We start from the raw sequence: 17,174 nt of genomic DNA, 5'->3' as shown, positions 1-17,174 counted from the left end.
GTGGTATACAAATGCTACATTTGCATCAGTCGAAACATTCAAGAGCAAAACCAAGTGTACACATCTGAAGTATCATCATCACTGGAACTCTCTGCTAAGTGAACATTGCATTTTACTCGTACCTTTAAGCAGAATACATAATCCTCCCAGCTACCCTCCTTGTGTCTAAAATATGTTCCTTAAACACTTGTGTCCATGCAATCTATAGTCTAACTCGTGCATTTTACACTTGATAATACAACTGATTATGAATATTAATAAAGAATAATACAGATACATAATATTAAATAATGAAATTTTATTCAAAGATGAAATTTTAGTCTTCAGATGCAGACACAAAATGGTGACATATCGTCTTTGACCCATATTTCTATCACAGATGGAGACAGTTCAAATGAGTGAAGTTTGTTTAGCAAGATCTGGTGGTTCACTGTGTCGAAGGCTTTATGGAAATCAATAACAATAGCTCCAGTAATGTGACCTTTGTTAAGAGCGTCACGTAATTGTTCAGTGAAAAGTAATAACGCCGACATGGTTGATCTCTTATCACGAAAACCGTGTTGACAGTCACTGAGCCAGTTATTAGTTTCAAGGTAAAACCTTAGCTGGTTATGCAAGACTTTTTCCAGCAACTTAGACATTGCTGGAAGTATTGCAATAGGTCTGTAATTTGAAACTGTCATGATTCTGCCCTCGTGTCCTTGATTTTCTCTAGTCTTGAGGCAGGATCATGACAGACCCGTGTTTTGTGTGCAAGCACATGGTCTTTTGTTTGGGCCATGTGCTTGTGTTGTCTCGTTACTTAACCCCGCCCCCTTGTTATCCTCGTTTTGTCATTATTGCTTTACCTGTGTCACCTGTTATGTTATCATTAGTCTCCCTATTTAATCCCCTTGTGTTTGCTGTCCTGTGCCGGTTCATTATCTTACCTTGTGAGTATCTTTTCAAGAGTATTGTCTAGACTAGAGAAAGTGCTGATTCTGTATTTGCTGTTGGTTTATTGTCTAGTTATCTGTCAAGTCTTAGTTAGTGGTGGGCAGATCGAGGCTTCGTGAAGCAATGAAACAGTTGAACCAAATGGGCCATATTGTTTCGAGGCTTCGAATCAATCCGACACCCGTCTCAACGGTGACACCTAGTGGTCACTTGCAGGTGTTGATCTGAAACAACCTTGACGAGCCATTAATTTTTTTTATTTTTTTTTATTATTGTATTTTTCTAATATGTGAAGCTTGTAACCTATAGGCTCCTCACTGTGCATAATGTTATTTTGGTCCTGCAAAATTAATATTAATAAAAGAAATCAAGCCACAATGTCTCACTATTTCAGAGATTTTTATTAAAAATAAATTTCTCTGCTGTGGAAGGACTTAGCCTACTACTTTTTTTTACAGATAATTTATCCAGCCTTTCAAAAACTCCTCTACAAGGGACACTTGTTGCTGGCATGCAAATATATTTTTCAGCTAGGACATACAAATGAGGAAAGATTACTGCTCTCTCTTTCCAGTAAGTTAGTGGATCATGAGTTCTGGGCAAATACGCAAATTTCAAATTCTCCTCAAATGGCGCATCATGGATTATGTATTGTTGCAGTAGGCTAGCAGCCGATCACAATACACACATCTCACTTTATTTGGGGTTTCTAAACGGAAATGCTCCCACACCACAGATGTACAGCATCTCTTCTGGGGAGCCTCCATTTTATCTATCTATCCAAATCTATGTATCTATATATGAATCTATAATCTATCTATATACAGTATGTATCTATCTATAATCTATCTATGTATTTATATATGTAGGCTATATATAATCTATATATGTATCTATCTATTAATCTAGCTGTCTATATATATTTATATCTATGTATCTATTAATGTGTCACTATATACACTCTGTCTGTCTCTAGCCTATCAGTCAATGTGTTGTGTAAATTTAAATGTAAGCCTAAATAGCCTATAACTAATCAAATCGCACTATGTCACTATATCACCAAAAATCCGCTATCTCAAAATCAAACTCCTCTCACAAAAACCCACGAGGTCATATGCGATGATTTCACTTTTATACAGATGTGCGATTGTGTGGTCTGTTCCCGACCGTGTCAATCAAACGCTGATTCGGTGGACCACACCTGATGAAACACTAGTGAAACACTTCGAGGCTTCGTTTGGCCATAGTCACGTGACATGGGTGTTTTGAATCACGCTTCGGATCAGTGTTTCGAAACATCTGCGCTTCGGGATCTCGCAAAGCTTCGGAACGACTGTTTCGCGTCAGCCATGTCTTAGTTTAGTCACTCCTTGTCCTGTCCATGTTTTGCCCCCTCGTGGGTTTTGTTTTCCCTGTTTTTTGTCCATAAATTAGGGATGGGGAAATGAAGCCTCATGAATCACTGAGGCTTTCTCCTGACTGTTCCGGGAAAAGATTCAAAGCTTCGAGAGTGTCGAGAACTGGTCGAGAAGAGCGCCATCTGGTGGTTATTTAAAATAAAGCAGCCAGAAGCCTGTGTTAGAAGCTCTGGCAGATCAAGCAACCACAACACACTCCATAGTTTCAATGTTATGTGTACAAATAAAAACCTTACATGTTTGTGTTTGATTTGTTCATTAAATAAATTATTTTACCCATTAAAGTGTGACAATTAAAATATAAAATGAGCTTATATGATTCAATAAGATCTAATGTAGGCTCTCTCTCTATATATTTCTCTCTCTCTCTCTCTATACACACATAATGAATAAGGACATTGTCTGATAGGATCATCTGTTATTAAATGTGCTTATGACACTTGTTACTGATAGTGCTTAATCAACTGTAGGAATGACAGAAAGTTGATAAAGTTTTTAATTATTTTTATATTTTTGGATGTTGCCATTGCTCTAAATACAAACCCTTCACCAAACACCAACACCCCTTCCCCCCTAATCCCACCCTAAACCCCAATACCAACACCAAATTACCTAAAATCACCAAAAAGTGCAAAGATTTTACAAAAACAAAAAGACACAACAACAAAAAATAATAGCCTAAGTAGCGAAAAATTTATTTTGCTTATTTAAATGTAATATATTGTTTAACTTTCAAAGTACAGCACTCTCCTCACAAACACATCAACCAGACTGAGGCAACAATGACTCGTTAAATAAGATCTGGAGTTCGAGCCTTCTGACACCCAAAGCGAAACGCGCACGTGACTGGAGAGAAAGTGAGGCTTCGTTTGTCATCGATCACGTGACTCTAGTAAACCGATACACGCCCCGATACGGGGCTTCACTACAAATTGTTTCGCTTGTGTGATATGTGCATCGAAGCTTCAGTGTCATATGTAACATCACTACCATAAATAAACTGTGTGTCAAGCATCATGTCTGCGCTTGGGTTCATCCTCAAATTCATGACAGAAACAAGGGTGTGATCATCAGATTTAAAGTTGGAGTAATTTACAGTTTACAGTTAGTTAATCATGTATTAATTTAGGGCACAACATATCGCCGGCGTCGGGTCGTCTCTTCCCAGGCGTGGCGTCGTCTCTTCCCAGGCGTCACGTCGTCTCTTCCCAGGCGTGGCGTCGTCTCTTCCCAGGCGTGGCGTCGTCTCTTCCCAGGCGTCGGGTCGTCTCTTCCCAGGCGTCACGTCGTCTCTTCCCAGGCGTGGCGTCGTCTCTTCCCAGGCGTGGCGTCGTCTCTTCCCAGGCGTCACGTCGTCTCTTCCCAGGCGTGGCGTCGTCTCTTCCCAGGCGTCGGGTCGTCTCTTCCCAGGCGTGGCGTCGTCTCTTCCCAGGCGTCGGGTCGTCTCTTCCCAGGCGTCACGTCGTCTCTTCCCAGGCGTGGCGTCGTCTCTTCCCAGGCGTCGGGTCGTCTCTTCCCAGGCGTCGGGTCGTCTCTTCCCAGGCGTCGCGTCGTCTCTTCCCAGGCGTGGCGTCGTCTCTTCCCAGGCGTCGCGTCGTCTCTTCAGCTGTAGAATAAAAGGTAAGTATTATGTGAATGCTAATCTAGTTTTAAACTGGGACAGCGAGTCTGAGCCTCGAACAATATCAGGAAGGCCATTCCAGAGTTTAGGAGCTAAATGTGAAAATGGAGCTGCGTGTTTTGCCTATTCTTGTTGGATCCTTAATTAATTGATACAGTCCGAGTTTCATTACAATAGCTTTTAAAGATTTTGATGAGCTATCATTCCAGTCAAGGTTGATATCGCCCAGAATTACAAGCTCCTTTGATATAACAGATTTAATTATGTCAGAAAGCTGAGATAGATAAGAACTTTCACTGACATTAGGGGGTTTGTAGGTGACAATAATGGTAATTGCATGTTGAGGTGTAAAATGTACGATCAGTTTTAATGTTTCGGTTTCAAACTTTGATATCAAGTGTGCATATTTCCGACTCACATAGAAGGCCACTCCGCCGCCGGTCTTGCTAATGCGGTCTTTACCATACAATTCATAAAAGAATCCGGAATATTAGGAGTTAACCATGATTCAGAGATTGCCATTACATGTGCTTTCGACTGCGCAAGCAAGATTTTAAATTCGTCTAGTTTGGGAACAAGGCTTCGGGTGTTTAAATGGCAAATCTTAAAGCCTCTGGTGCTACCGAGTTGACTTAAATTAGTTGGACTATTTCTTGGATGAGGTCTTCTTCTTTGTACTTTAACTGTTTTGACTAAAGGACTAGAAGAAGATACTTCAGAGGGTAAGATCGGAAAAAATGGGGGAGTAAAGATAATCGGGGTTGGAAGTCTAGAATGGAGGAAATATTCGCGAGTTATCAGTAAAAACATGCGCTGTGGTTGCGGTACAGCGGTAAGAAATCTGCTATAGTTTGCAAATGCATATAGTCCCCACAAATGCAATATGCCTAAAGTTGTCAAAAAAGTATTTGAGTCCGGCCCGGGATTTAGCTCAACATTTCCAATAAACAGGAGAATAGTTATTAAAAGTCTTGATGCACTTAAAACGTATTTAGACTTATTTTCATTTTCATCAGTCATTTGCTTTAACATCAGTTACCCACCGGTGAAAAATAATAGTTTGGATGGAGAAAGACAATGGCTGATGAGAAGCTGATTGGCCAGAGTTTTTAAACACAAACCTCTTGTCAGAGCATTGTAGGTTGCTAACCGGTGAACTAGTCCGCTGACGGCCGGGTACGTGGTAGTCGGACACACCCGCGCAGAGCAGCCGCCTGTGAGCTGTGATTTCCTATCCAATACAAAGATGATATGAACAAGTCAACTCATGAATGATTTTTTAGAGCTAGAACAGAATTGAATTCTGCTTGGTTCACTGATTCTGTTATTCTCCTGTTTACTACAGTGAAGCCGCTTTAAAACAATCTGTATAGTATCAAGCGCTATATAAATGAAGGTGACTTGACTATAACAAGAACATTACAATGAACACACATTTGAAAATCTCACTACAAATAATCCAGAATTTAAGACAAAAGATAATAATCCTTCTCTGCCTGTTACACTTCCTCACACCTGAAACTGATGGAGTGAATCTCCTGAACTTCTCCAATCTACTGTAGACCATTACTAATCCATTTATGTTGTAACATCTGCTCTAACGTCGGGCGTTTAGTCGGATCCCTGGCTAGACACTGGCTAATCAGATCCCTGCATTCTGTACAATAAGGAGAGAGCTGGTTAGTCATGAGCATGTGACCTGGCATTTTTGAAAACAGCATCTAAAACATGATTAATATACTGTAAAATGTTCCTTATCTTCAGTTTAAAAGTGAAGTATGTCGTTTCTGTGACACTAGTGGCAGCGAGTGGAATAAATGACCAAATAAAACAGCTATATATAAAACATCTTACATACTTCACCTTTAACTGTTTCTGTACAAAGCCTTTGCTTTATGTGTGTGTTTATCAATGTTATCAATATTATTCACTCACTTTTGGATAAGTTGGGTTTCAGAAATGTAACTTTGGCTCGTGTGATTTCCGTTCTATTGTGAAAAGGAGAACATCCGTTCACCATCTGGTACAGCAACACTCCTAGAGACCAGACATTTGCTGGGACGGCGTGGAATCGAGGCTCTGTCAAGACTTCAGGTGGGCGGTAATTCGGAACTCCTGGAAGAAAGACATTTGCACATTGTTGAGCTTTTTTTTTTTAAAGCATCAAATAATTAGTAAGTCTATACATTCAGGTTTCCACACTCCCAGAATGCTCACCAATGTATATTTTGCTGTCGTAGCCATCGCTACTAAACAGCTGACCGCATCCAAAGTCTATCAGCTTGAGCTGTAGCGGGGGTTTCTTCAACAGGAAATTCTGCGCATGAATGTCATTATGGAAAACGCCACGATGGATGCAGTGTTGCACTGCCAGCACAGCCTGTCTCATGATGACCCGTGCTGTTGTTTCAAACACTTGATGATTACGAGTGATGAAGTCCAGCAAGCTCTCGCAGGGTTCGGGATACTCCATAACCAGAGTGAAATCTCTAGGATCTTCAAACCACTCGTATAGTCGGATGACGAAGGGGCTTATGGGTTCTTGCCTCATCATCATCAGCAGCGCCACTTCTGTAACGAGAGGTTTGGGATTCCCAGGCTAGAGAGAAGTAGCAGACTGAAGGTTAGCTGGGTAAAAATCTGAAGAAAACATCATTTTGAAATGTACTTTTCTTTGATCTTTTTAGATCCGTTCAAAAGAGCCTTTTCAGCTCAAAGTTATTTGGTGCCTCTAGGCTTATTTGTTGATCACATTTACACCTAATGCTTCCTACGGGTGTATTAACTACAGTAATCTGCACTTAAACAACTCAATACACATTCAGCTTTTGGACAACTTACAATATTAAGATAACGATCGTTGTGAATCTTGCACATCCGCTTGATGGCAACCTGCAAAAAAAACAAAACATCCCAGTTTCAATAACAGTAACAGTATTCAAGCGCCTGAACTTGCACTGAGTATTAAACCATCTGTAAATTGTTTTAAATGTGTTTTGCAAGAGCAAAATGTTTGTACAATTAAGTAAGATTTACCTTTTTGCCATCAAATCTGCGTGTTCCCAGGTACACCTTGCCAAATCCTCCGGATCCAATCATCTTTCCCACGTTATAGAGAGACTCAAAGGACTCTGAAAAACAAACAGAATAATATGAGACAATTATTAGCTTGCTAGATCCAGTGCTGGTCGAGAAAATAATATTATAATGGGGGAAATAATATTAATATTCTCTAAAAAACAAGCCTTATTTTGAGTGGAAACCAAGATAATACTGTTGAAAATAATGTTGGAGAAATAATGATTTACCATGATTTGGCTTGACGCCGGAGTGATCTGGAGCGGGTGATGATGGTTCAGGATCAGGAACAAAAGCCTCCACAACATCCACAACACTACAGGAACAGCAGCAGAACACACACTTCAAAGCCTTCCAGAGCCGGAGGAAACAACCAGCTATTTCCCTCTTCCTGCGTTCTGGAGCTTTTTCTGAAATGAAGAAAAAACAATTGAAAACAACTATTAGACACATCTCTGACGTCAAATTAAGCAATGATATAACTTACATTTTACTGTTAAATTCTTATCTGTAATGTTACAAATCTAAAGTAATGGGAATTGTTCACGCCTGACTTCTGCTTAATGCCTGCATAAATGTCCCAACATCTTATTTCACAATATTAATAGTCATTTTATTTCACAATTATCACGATTACGAGGGCGGAGCCTGGTGATTCCGTGTCAACGATAAAGTTCATTTTCTTATTTTATCTGATCTTTTATTAAAAAGAAAACATACATTTCCAGGCTTCATTTGGCCAACTCTGGCACATGTGTGGCTCAGTTCTGGTAATGGCAAAGATCATATGGGCCATATCTTAAAATATATTTATATTATATTAAACATTAACTTTTATTAAATGCATAGCAATGTCTTATTTATGACATAACCGACTCTGTAATGCTCGGCACGACAGCCATTTTGACAATTCAAGAGCAATAAGTGGCGAAATATAATTATTTTCTGGATCGTATGCTGTGGAGAAGCGGCTTTCTGTGTGTGTGTTTCTGGTGTGTGTCAGACAGCGCAAGTGCCATCAAGTTCATGCCTTATTGAGAGCGTTTTGCTAACATTCCCATTCAATTAAGGAAACATTATTTCTAAATGTTCCCTGAACGTTCAAAACGTCCAGTTTTTTCAACGTTTCAAAAATGTTCTATCTTGGTTAAAGGAACATTCTATTTTATAATTTTGCATTATGGGAACGTTACTTTTGAAGGTTCTCGGAATGTTCTGAAAATGTTAGATGAATGTCCAATTAAAATATTTTAAAATATCTCACCTTTTGAGCTCTTGTTCACTGGAGAAGCCTCCACGGCACCCTTAGCAGTTCGGCCATCTGAAGTCTTTGTTGGCTCGACAGGAACTTGACCCGGCAGCGGAGGACACAGAAACCCTTCGAGGCTGTCGGACCTGGACAAACCCTGTTGGTTTGGGCTCTCCGATCCATCGCCACTCCACCTCCACTCGACGCTGTACGAGCCTCGGCTGCTCAGACTCAACGGCTCTCTACACCTCCTCTCGACAGGGACCTCAGAGAGGAACGAACCTGAGGATGACTCTTTACACCTCCTCTCGACAGGGACCTCAGACAGGAACGAACCTGAGGATTGTAATATATTTGAATAACATGAGGAGACGTTCGTAATCTGGTGAACCTTTACTGAACAAGGCAACATAGAACGTACATCTAGCTCGGCCAAAACCCAGAAACACTCTGGCAAAAAACACATATTCCCCCCAGACATGGACCTCAGAGAGGAACGAACCTGAGGAAGACTCTCTACACCTCCTCTCGACAGGGACCTCAGACAGGAACGAACCTGAGGATGACGTGATGCCCGGAGAAGAATCTGTGAAGCAGAGGATGGAACATTTCAGACATCAAAAACTGTTTTTGTTTCATACATTTTTTATAATATTAATAATCAATGTCAGTGGTCACATCAAATTGTTACTTTGGTTTCACTTTATTTTGGTCCCTTTAAGATATTCGGTTGTCTATAAGTAACACTGCACTTACATGTCTACTAACTCTCATTAGAGTATCAGTTGAGTATTAGGGTTAGAATAAGTTGACATGTAGTTTTAAAGTTACTTATAGTCGACAGAATGTTCAAAAGGGACCATCAAAATAAAGTGTTACCGTTACTTTAGTTGGTTCAACTTTCTATTTTCAATGACAAATCAGCCATTGAAAATAGAAATAGAAACTAAGCCATTACATCTTTATTAAAAGCCTATTCTGACCTCTGCGAGAGTGTTCAGATGAAGTGGACGGACGTCCATCATCTGGGTTCTGCATCACCCTCGTCCAAACCTCCTGACCAGCCGTCTGAGAGAAAGCAGCTCTCCTGGATCTGGAGTGGTCTGACGATGGAATATTTCACACATCACATAATTAGTAATGTTTTAATAATAATAATCAGTAATCAATGTCTGTGGTCAATTACAAATTTTTACTTCAGTTACTCAAATTCAAAAGTTTATTTCACATGCAAGGAATCAAATAAATGTGATCAAATGGGTTCTTCACATTAATGTAGTCAGTCATTGTACAACATCATACCATAAACCATAAATGAAAAATTAAAGCACTCACCTCCTCTTTCGCCCATCATGTGAGCCATCGACGTTCTCCGGCAAACTGAAATAAAAACTATACAAAATACAACACAAAATACAATACAATACAATACAAATCTCCTCAGAAATACTCCCCTAAAAATAAATAATAAAACAAACAATTAAATAAACTCCTTCTAAAATTAGAAAAGAACAATCAAATAAAAGTATTTTCGGAAATTATATGATGCTTTCAAAAATATAACTCTATAAAAAGGATATATCCTCCCGATGTCCTTCTAGAATAAAAGTCTCCTCTCAGAAATCCAGAAAACAGCTTCAAAGTCTCAAGATTTGCATAGAAATTTCTCTGCAAAAAGTCTGTCAATTCGCCTCGTCTCTCAATCGACAGACTGCGATATGTTCAAGTGTAAATATACATGCAGATTGCAGATTGATTCATAAAATGCGTCGCCATAGCAACTAAAATTCAAATCACTCATATGCGCGCACAGATAGCGATTGGTTCAAGTGTAAATATCGGCAGTATACGCATGCACGCGCACATCGAATCTGATTTATTCAATAGTTACACATTTAATGTTTTCTTTAATATGAGATTCTTTGTTTCAAACCAGTTTTATTATTAAAATCCGTGGAAAATGCGCATAAAAAGGCACAAGGGAGATTAAATCGGACATCATCTTAAACTCTAGATGAATTAAATTTGCCCATTTCCGCATATATAACCATCAAGGCCAATCAGCTTTCAGTATCACTAATGCGTCATCAAACCAGTTAGTAGTAGTGGTGAAGAAATCCAAATTTGAGAGAAAAACAATTATGGCCAAACTTTTATTGGATGGAGTTAGCCTTATTGATAAAAAATTTAATAGTAAACTTATAAAGCTATTGTTACATTACACAGTTTACACATCCCCTCGATGTACATTTTTCTGGAATAATTTTTTTGACAGTATTCACTGGAAGAGGGCGTGGTTACTCTCAGAGAAATACTGTATGTCCAATAAGAGTAGAGAGGTACACTTTAAGATTCTTCATAATGTTTAACCTTACCCAACCAACTCACAAATTGCCTCATTTGTTGATCTCTCTGACCTGTGTGTATTTTGTAAAGTTGAGGAAGAAACTTTGCTTCATTTATTCCACCACTGTAATCAGGTTAAGCCTCTTTGGGAGAGCTTGGGTTGTTATCTTTCTCACTTTATCAAATGTGATTTCAACTTTTCATTGAAGAATATATTCCTCTATTTTTCTGGGAGTGACTATGCTATTGATAATGTTGTTAATTTCTTTGTGTTTCATTGTTTTTTTATTCACAAAAACAAATTTCTCAAGACTTTGCCTAGATTTGATGTCTTTATTGCTGAGATTTCCCTTATTGTAAAATCTCTTGAACTCATTGATAACAGTAAGAACAACAAGTTTCTTAAGAACTATGTACGGTTTTTTTCTTGTTGAGGAGTCAGTTATTGTTTTGTTTTTTAGTTGTTGTCTATTTTATTTTTTTGGTTAATTTATTCAATGCCGTGCTGTTTCTTCTAAAGAAATTGAAATATATATATAAAAAAAGAAGAAATCCAAATTTTTGTTGAATTCTCTATTAAAATTGTTCACAATTGCTAGTACCCAGTTAACTATAAACTTGCTAAATTTGCTCTGCAAGTGAACGTCGTCTTGTGGGTCCATGATCTCAAAGAGGCACAAAATCACTTCCACGGACCTTCACCTGGACTGATCCTGCTGGAGGAATGATCTGCCTAACTCAGTCAGAGCTGCTGAGGCCGGGGACATTTTCAAGAAACGGCTGAAGACGCATCTTTTTCAGCAACACTTGATCCATTAATACTAACACTTTCTCTTCTATTCTTTGAATTTGAAAATTCAGCTTTGATAACAGGAATAAATTACATTTTAAATAATATTAAAACAGAAAACAGATATTTTTAAGTTCACAATAAAAAAAGCCAACTTACTGACAGTTCTCCAAATAAACATAAAACAGTAAAATGAACTGAGATATTTTTATTGGAAGTGTTCATGCATCATACTAAGTTGATTCAACAAATTCATTACTTAAATGATGAAAACGTACAATGTTTTCTTGTTCAAACTAAATCGTTTTAGTTTTCATTGAAGTTCGCATGTTTTGTTAGCGCGTGCGCAGTTTGAACCCTGAACGCATGCGCAGTTTGAGACTTCAGCTCCTCGGCGGTCACGTGTCTGTCTGCTGCTGGTGAGAAGTCGGTAGCGGAGTCCTGCCTTCAATTCAGCGTTTCTGCAGAATCACTGGTATGTGTTAATCATTTTTATAATCGACTGTATGTTATTTGTCATATATAATGTATATTGTGCTCTTCCCAAACTGATGGCCTGATCTAATTCACCAGTGCTGCCGATTTCGCACACTTTTGGATGCTTTTGCCAATGCTGTTGTTAACTAGCGGTGTCCTGCCTATTCAATCCAGCGTTTCTAAAGAGTCACTGGTGTGTATTAACGACACACTGACGGGAATATTGTTCTTTGTGTTGTTCACTGTATCGCTTGTTTATACAAAGGGTTTGTTACCGCCGGCGCTCTCTGGAAGACTACATTACCCATCACTGCCTAGAACTACAGCAAACTACGGCAACTCAAATAGCTCAAAATACACAGCACGTTTAGTTTTTTTTTTCTCGTGGTGACTCTCCCTGCATTCCAAATGCTATAATGTTATGTATTTTAAAAATAAGAATTTTTGGTACTATACGGTTATCCGGACCACACCTAACACCTACCACACCTAACGTGTGGTCACGTGTGGTGGTGTGTTAGGTGTGGTCCGGATAACCGTATAGTACCGAATTTTTTATTGTGAATAAATGTTTTATTTTAAATTCATTCATTAATGGTTTAAGTAATAATTGATGTGCTATATTAGACATTTTTGAAGTAGAAATCCGTTTTGAAAGTTCAAAACACTGATAATTACAATAACTAGGTTAGCTGAAATAAATATTGTTTAAAAAAAAAGGTACAAAGACTTGGACTTGGCCTTTAGGGACTTGTGAACATGTCTGATATTTATCATTTTTATAATCAACTATGTTTTGTCATATCAAATGAGATGTTTGCTCATTATGTATTTACAGTAGTTGAGGAGTTCAGAGAGAGATGGCCTGCCGACTGCACCTTTTCTAAAGGATGAGGTAAACCATTTAATAGCAACTGTTAATATTAATAGTTATTCTAATTATTATTTCTAAATATTTAGAACATTTTAGTAATACTTATAGTAGTAAAACTTTGTGGTGATTCCAATTGACTTTTTTTCCCCACAGATCTCCATGGAGTTTTCGTGTATCTGTAACGTCGACCTCCTGTGGAAGTTCAACATATCCCTTGAAAAGTACACAATACCTCTCCTAAAACTCTACGGGAAGAATTAATGCATGTAGAGGAGAAATTAGGACTCTTGTGGACAAGCTGGATGAACAGGAACTCTTTCAAGATCCTTTGATATATTCAACACACTGCAGTATTAACAGCTTTCTGAATAAAACCATGAATGCAAGTTTGCATATTGTTTCTATATAATGACATTTGTTGTAAATTTAATATTATTGTGTTGCAAGATTAATCACATGGAAAATATCACTTTAAGAAAACCCATTATTAAGCCAATATGTGTATATTATATCATGTGTTCTTCTAAACCAGTGGTTCTCAACCTCTCCTGCAGGGACCCCCTGACAGGCCATGTTTCTGTTTTAACCCTGAAATGACACACCTGATTCAATTAATGAGTAGTTATTAGAGTAAGAAGAGTAGGAATTAGTCAATTAATCAATTAGTTAACTACTCATTAAGCCTTTAATTAATTGAATCAGGTGTGCCATTTCAGGGTTAAAACAGAAACATGGTCTGTCAGGGGGTCCCTGCAGGAGAGGTTGAGAACCACTGTTCTAAACCATTGTGACTTCCTTTCTCCTGCAGAACACAAAACGAGACATTTGGAAGATAGAACAAATTTCAGTAATTTACTTATTATTTACTAATAAATAATAGTAATTTACCAATTTACAAAATGGTGTCTCAAGACATGCAGGAACCGGTGGCGTTTGCAGTATTTCAGAGGTTAAGCAATAACCAGTTGTTTTTTATTCAGCCATGAGAATCTACTTTGAATGAACATATAGAGAGGAAAATAGTCAGTAAATAACTTTATAATATCAGTTATCAATATCATAAACTTAATGACATCAGTCTGTTTTTCATTCAGTTGTGTCAGTTGGGAAACAGTGCATGTTTTGTTGACAAATTTTATGATTTTACATATTTTTTGATGCCAGTGTATGTAAAAGAGCAATCTGTACATTCTTTTTTAAAAATCTTTGTAATGGACCAAGTCATATGGATTTGGAATTACATGAGGAAGAGTAAAAGATGACAGAATTATCATTTTTGGGTGTGCTGTACCTTTAACTCCCAAAGCAGTCGAGATCCCTATATTAAATTATTAAGAGTTAAGGTCATAGTGCATCTGCAGATTTAAACAAAAAAAATAAAATGTCCTTCCTTTTTAGGTGAGTGACATTACCACACATCAGAAAACACCAGGGGCCGGTTTCACAAAGCTATGTTAGAGCGGTCTATAGTGTTAGACAAGGCTAGAATGTGCTCATAGTCTAGTGTAATGCAGGTTAGACTGTTTCACAAAAATAAAGACTGACTTATTTTAGACCAAAAACATTAGACCCCTTACCCCAGGCTAACTTAGGTCTAAGACTCTGTTACCTTGGCAACCAGCAGTAACATTACATTACATTACAAACAGCCAAAAGAAAAGGGAAAATGGCTCATAATTGAAACATTTCTTCTTGTTAATACATTCTCTGCTAAATTTCCCAAGTAAAATGTCCTTGTAACTGTTAAACTCCTCCAACAAACACACATCTTCCGCTGGGGTAAACTGCACTGAGCGGCTGAATGCGCTTACTCGATCCGCCATGTTTTTTTGTTTTGAAAAGTGTCTTATTTTACCCAGAATGCATTGCAGTGTAGTCCTACTTAAGATAGTCAGAGTCTTAAGTGCTTTGTGTAACGGTCTGATTTAGATGTCTATCTGAAGTCTGACTATCTACTATATCTAAGCCATAGTCAAAGTCTATCTTTGTGAAACCGGCCCCTGATCTTGAGGGATTGCCACTTTTCCAGCATGAAAACTCTACAAGTTTACTCAGGATCGTCTGGTAAATTACCATTTTCATTTGTTGGTCATTTTCTAAACTATATATGTTTGACATGTATTCAGGTTATTTACACAACAACATCTATAATAATAACGTTATTATTTTTAAATGTACACTTCCATTAATATCCCTATCCCATGAACTATTCTCCCAGGATACTGATGCTTTAGATCACGGCACCAAAGATGTAGAGATCGGAGTCCTTACTGTGGCCGAAGATGCCGCTGTGACATCACTACCAACTCTGAGCAACTAACACTGGAAGAGGCCGTTGTTCTGGAGGACATTACAGATCTACCAGCGCGCGCTTGCCTCAGACTCATGAATGCCTGAATATCCGGAGGATCCAAAAGAACTGAAGTATACTTTCAAAGTAACTCAGAAGATTTTCATGGATCTTGGAGGTTCCTTCTCTGCAAGAGTGCAAGTCACTGAAGTTTAAGTTTAGCTAAATGGACAAAGCCAGTTTGCAAATGTCATGGCAACATTTGAGTGACATTCCTCCACTGGACACTGTTTCTTTTATACTTTAATAGTTAATGACTAAAAAACAAAAAAACAATACAGAATAAAACATTTTAAAAGATGATTGCGAATTTTTATCTCACAATTGCGAGTTTACATCACACAATTCTGACTTTATAACACATAATTGCGAGTTTATATCTCGCAATTCTGACATCTTTTCTCACAATTGTGAGATATAAAGTTCAATTCTAAGGAAAAAAAAGATGGACTTTTTAAAAAATTTTTTTTTTACCTCAGAATAGTTTATATCTCACAATTCTGACTTTATAACACGCAATTGTGACTTTATATCACACAATTCTGACTTTATATCTCCCAATTGCGTATTATAAAGTCAGAATTTCAAGTATATTTTTCGCAATTGCAAGTTTATATCTCATAATTGCGACTTTATATCACGTAATTCTGAGATAAAAAGTCAGAATTGTGAGATTAAAAAGTCGCAATTACCTTTTTTATTTTTCACTCTGGGGCGGAAACAAGCTTCCATAGTCAATGTATTGATTAATGTTGTTAAGTATTAACTGGTTTCAACCTTAGCTTTAAAGGGATAGTTCATCCAAAACTGAAAATTCTGTCATCATTTACTCACCCTCATGTTGTCTGAAACATGTATGAGTTTCTTTCTTCTGCTGAACACAAAAGATGATATTGTGAAGAATGTTACGATCCAACATTTGACAGTAGCCATCGACTGCTGGAGTATTTTAAGGCTACCGTCAACGGTTTAGTGACCAGCATTCCTCACAATATCTTCTTTTTCATTTCAACTTCAATTTAAGGGTAAATCAATGATGACTGACTTTTCATTTTTGGGTGAACTAAACCTTCAGGCTAATGTTCTTTACCAGGCATTGGTAAGTGCCATGCTTTGAGTTAACAAGTTCAAGACTTGCAACTATAATGTCATTGTTGTGCATCGGACACAAAGTGTGTAAATAAAAAAGAAAGTTATCTGACTCGTGTTATGGTCTGTCTCTTATTTAATTAAACTATTTAAATAATATATAACAAATCAATATAGGCCTATAGATAATAGGCCTATTTGTGATCAGCCAACTAAAAATACTTTGTTCTGTTATTCATTAGCTAAACATGATTTTATGTTGTGGCAACTTATGATTTTAACGTAATATTTTGAGTGGCGTGGACTTCAGTCCCTGTTCGAGGAGTTTACTCAAGAAAGACTTGAAGACAACTTACTTAAGTTGATCCAACTTTTTATTTGACAATGCTCTAATATAAAGGACAGAGTTTAGAAGCTAAGGATTGGTATGTTGGGTTACAGTTATCAAAATGCCATCCCATAATGCCTGAAACATCACTAAAAACCACTTATTTGGTTTTGTTTAGAGAGCTGAAATGTTTTTTTTCAACCTGCAGATAAAAAAAAGACTGCCGAGTCTTTTTATAAAGCAAGAAGCATTGTGGGACGGATGGATGCCATTGCTCAGACGTGTAAAGCAGGACGTATACAGCAGCAGAATAGAAACTTCTACATTTTTTTTAACTGGGATTTTTTCTAAAAAGTGGTTTGTTCTACAACTTTATGTAACAGGCCACATCTAAACAGTTCTTTCTTCCAGCAGGGATGCTTGCTTGTATCTCTCTCTCTCACACACACACACACACACACACACACACACACACAAACACACAGAGGGAGCATGTTTGCACTGGACAGACAGCAGTGGTGTGTGTTGTGTACACTGGATTAATGATTACTCCAGCACGGCTGCCATTGCTCTCGACAGGATCCCGAAGGCACGAGCGGATCTGATCCAGATATAGAG

At 37.9% G+C, this 17,174-nt stretch overlaps 1 long non-coding RNA gene across 1 annotated transcript; it reads left to right on the top strand.

Annotated features, from left to right (window-relative positions):
* The first annotated feature begins 11,622 nt into the window (after positions 1-11,622).
* On the top strand, positions 11,623-13,275 carry LOC309478882. Its single transcript, XR_014199125.1, has 3 exons — positions 11,623-11,913; positions 12,754-12,810; positions 12,943-13,275. It is a non-coding gene; the product is annotated as an uncharacterized lncRNA (long non-coding RNA).
* The last annotated feature ends 3,899 nt before the right edge of the window (positions 13,276-17,174 follow it).

This window comes from Leuciscus leuciscus, assembly GCF_965113295.1.
Source record: "Leuciscus leuciscus genome assembly, chromosome: 17".
Lineage (NCBI taxonomy): Eukaryota > Metazoa > Chordata > Actinopteri > Cypriniformes > Leuciscidae > Leuciscus > Leuciscus leuciscus.
The sequence above is the reverse complement of the archived record's forward strand: the minus strand, read 5'-3'. Positions and strand labels throughout refer to the sequence as shown.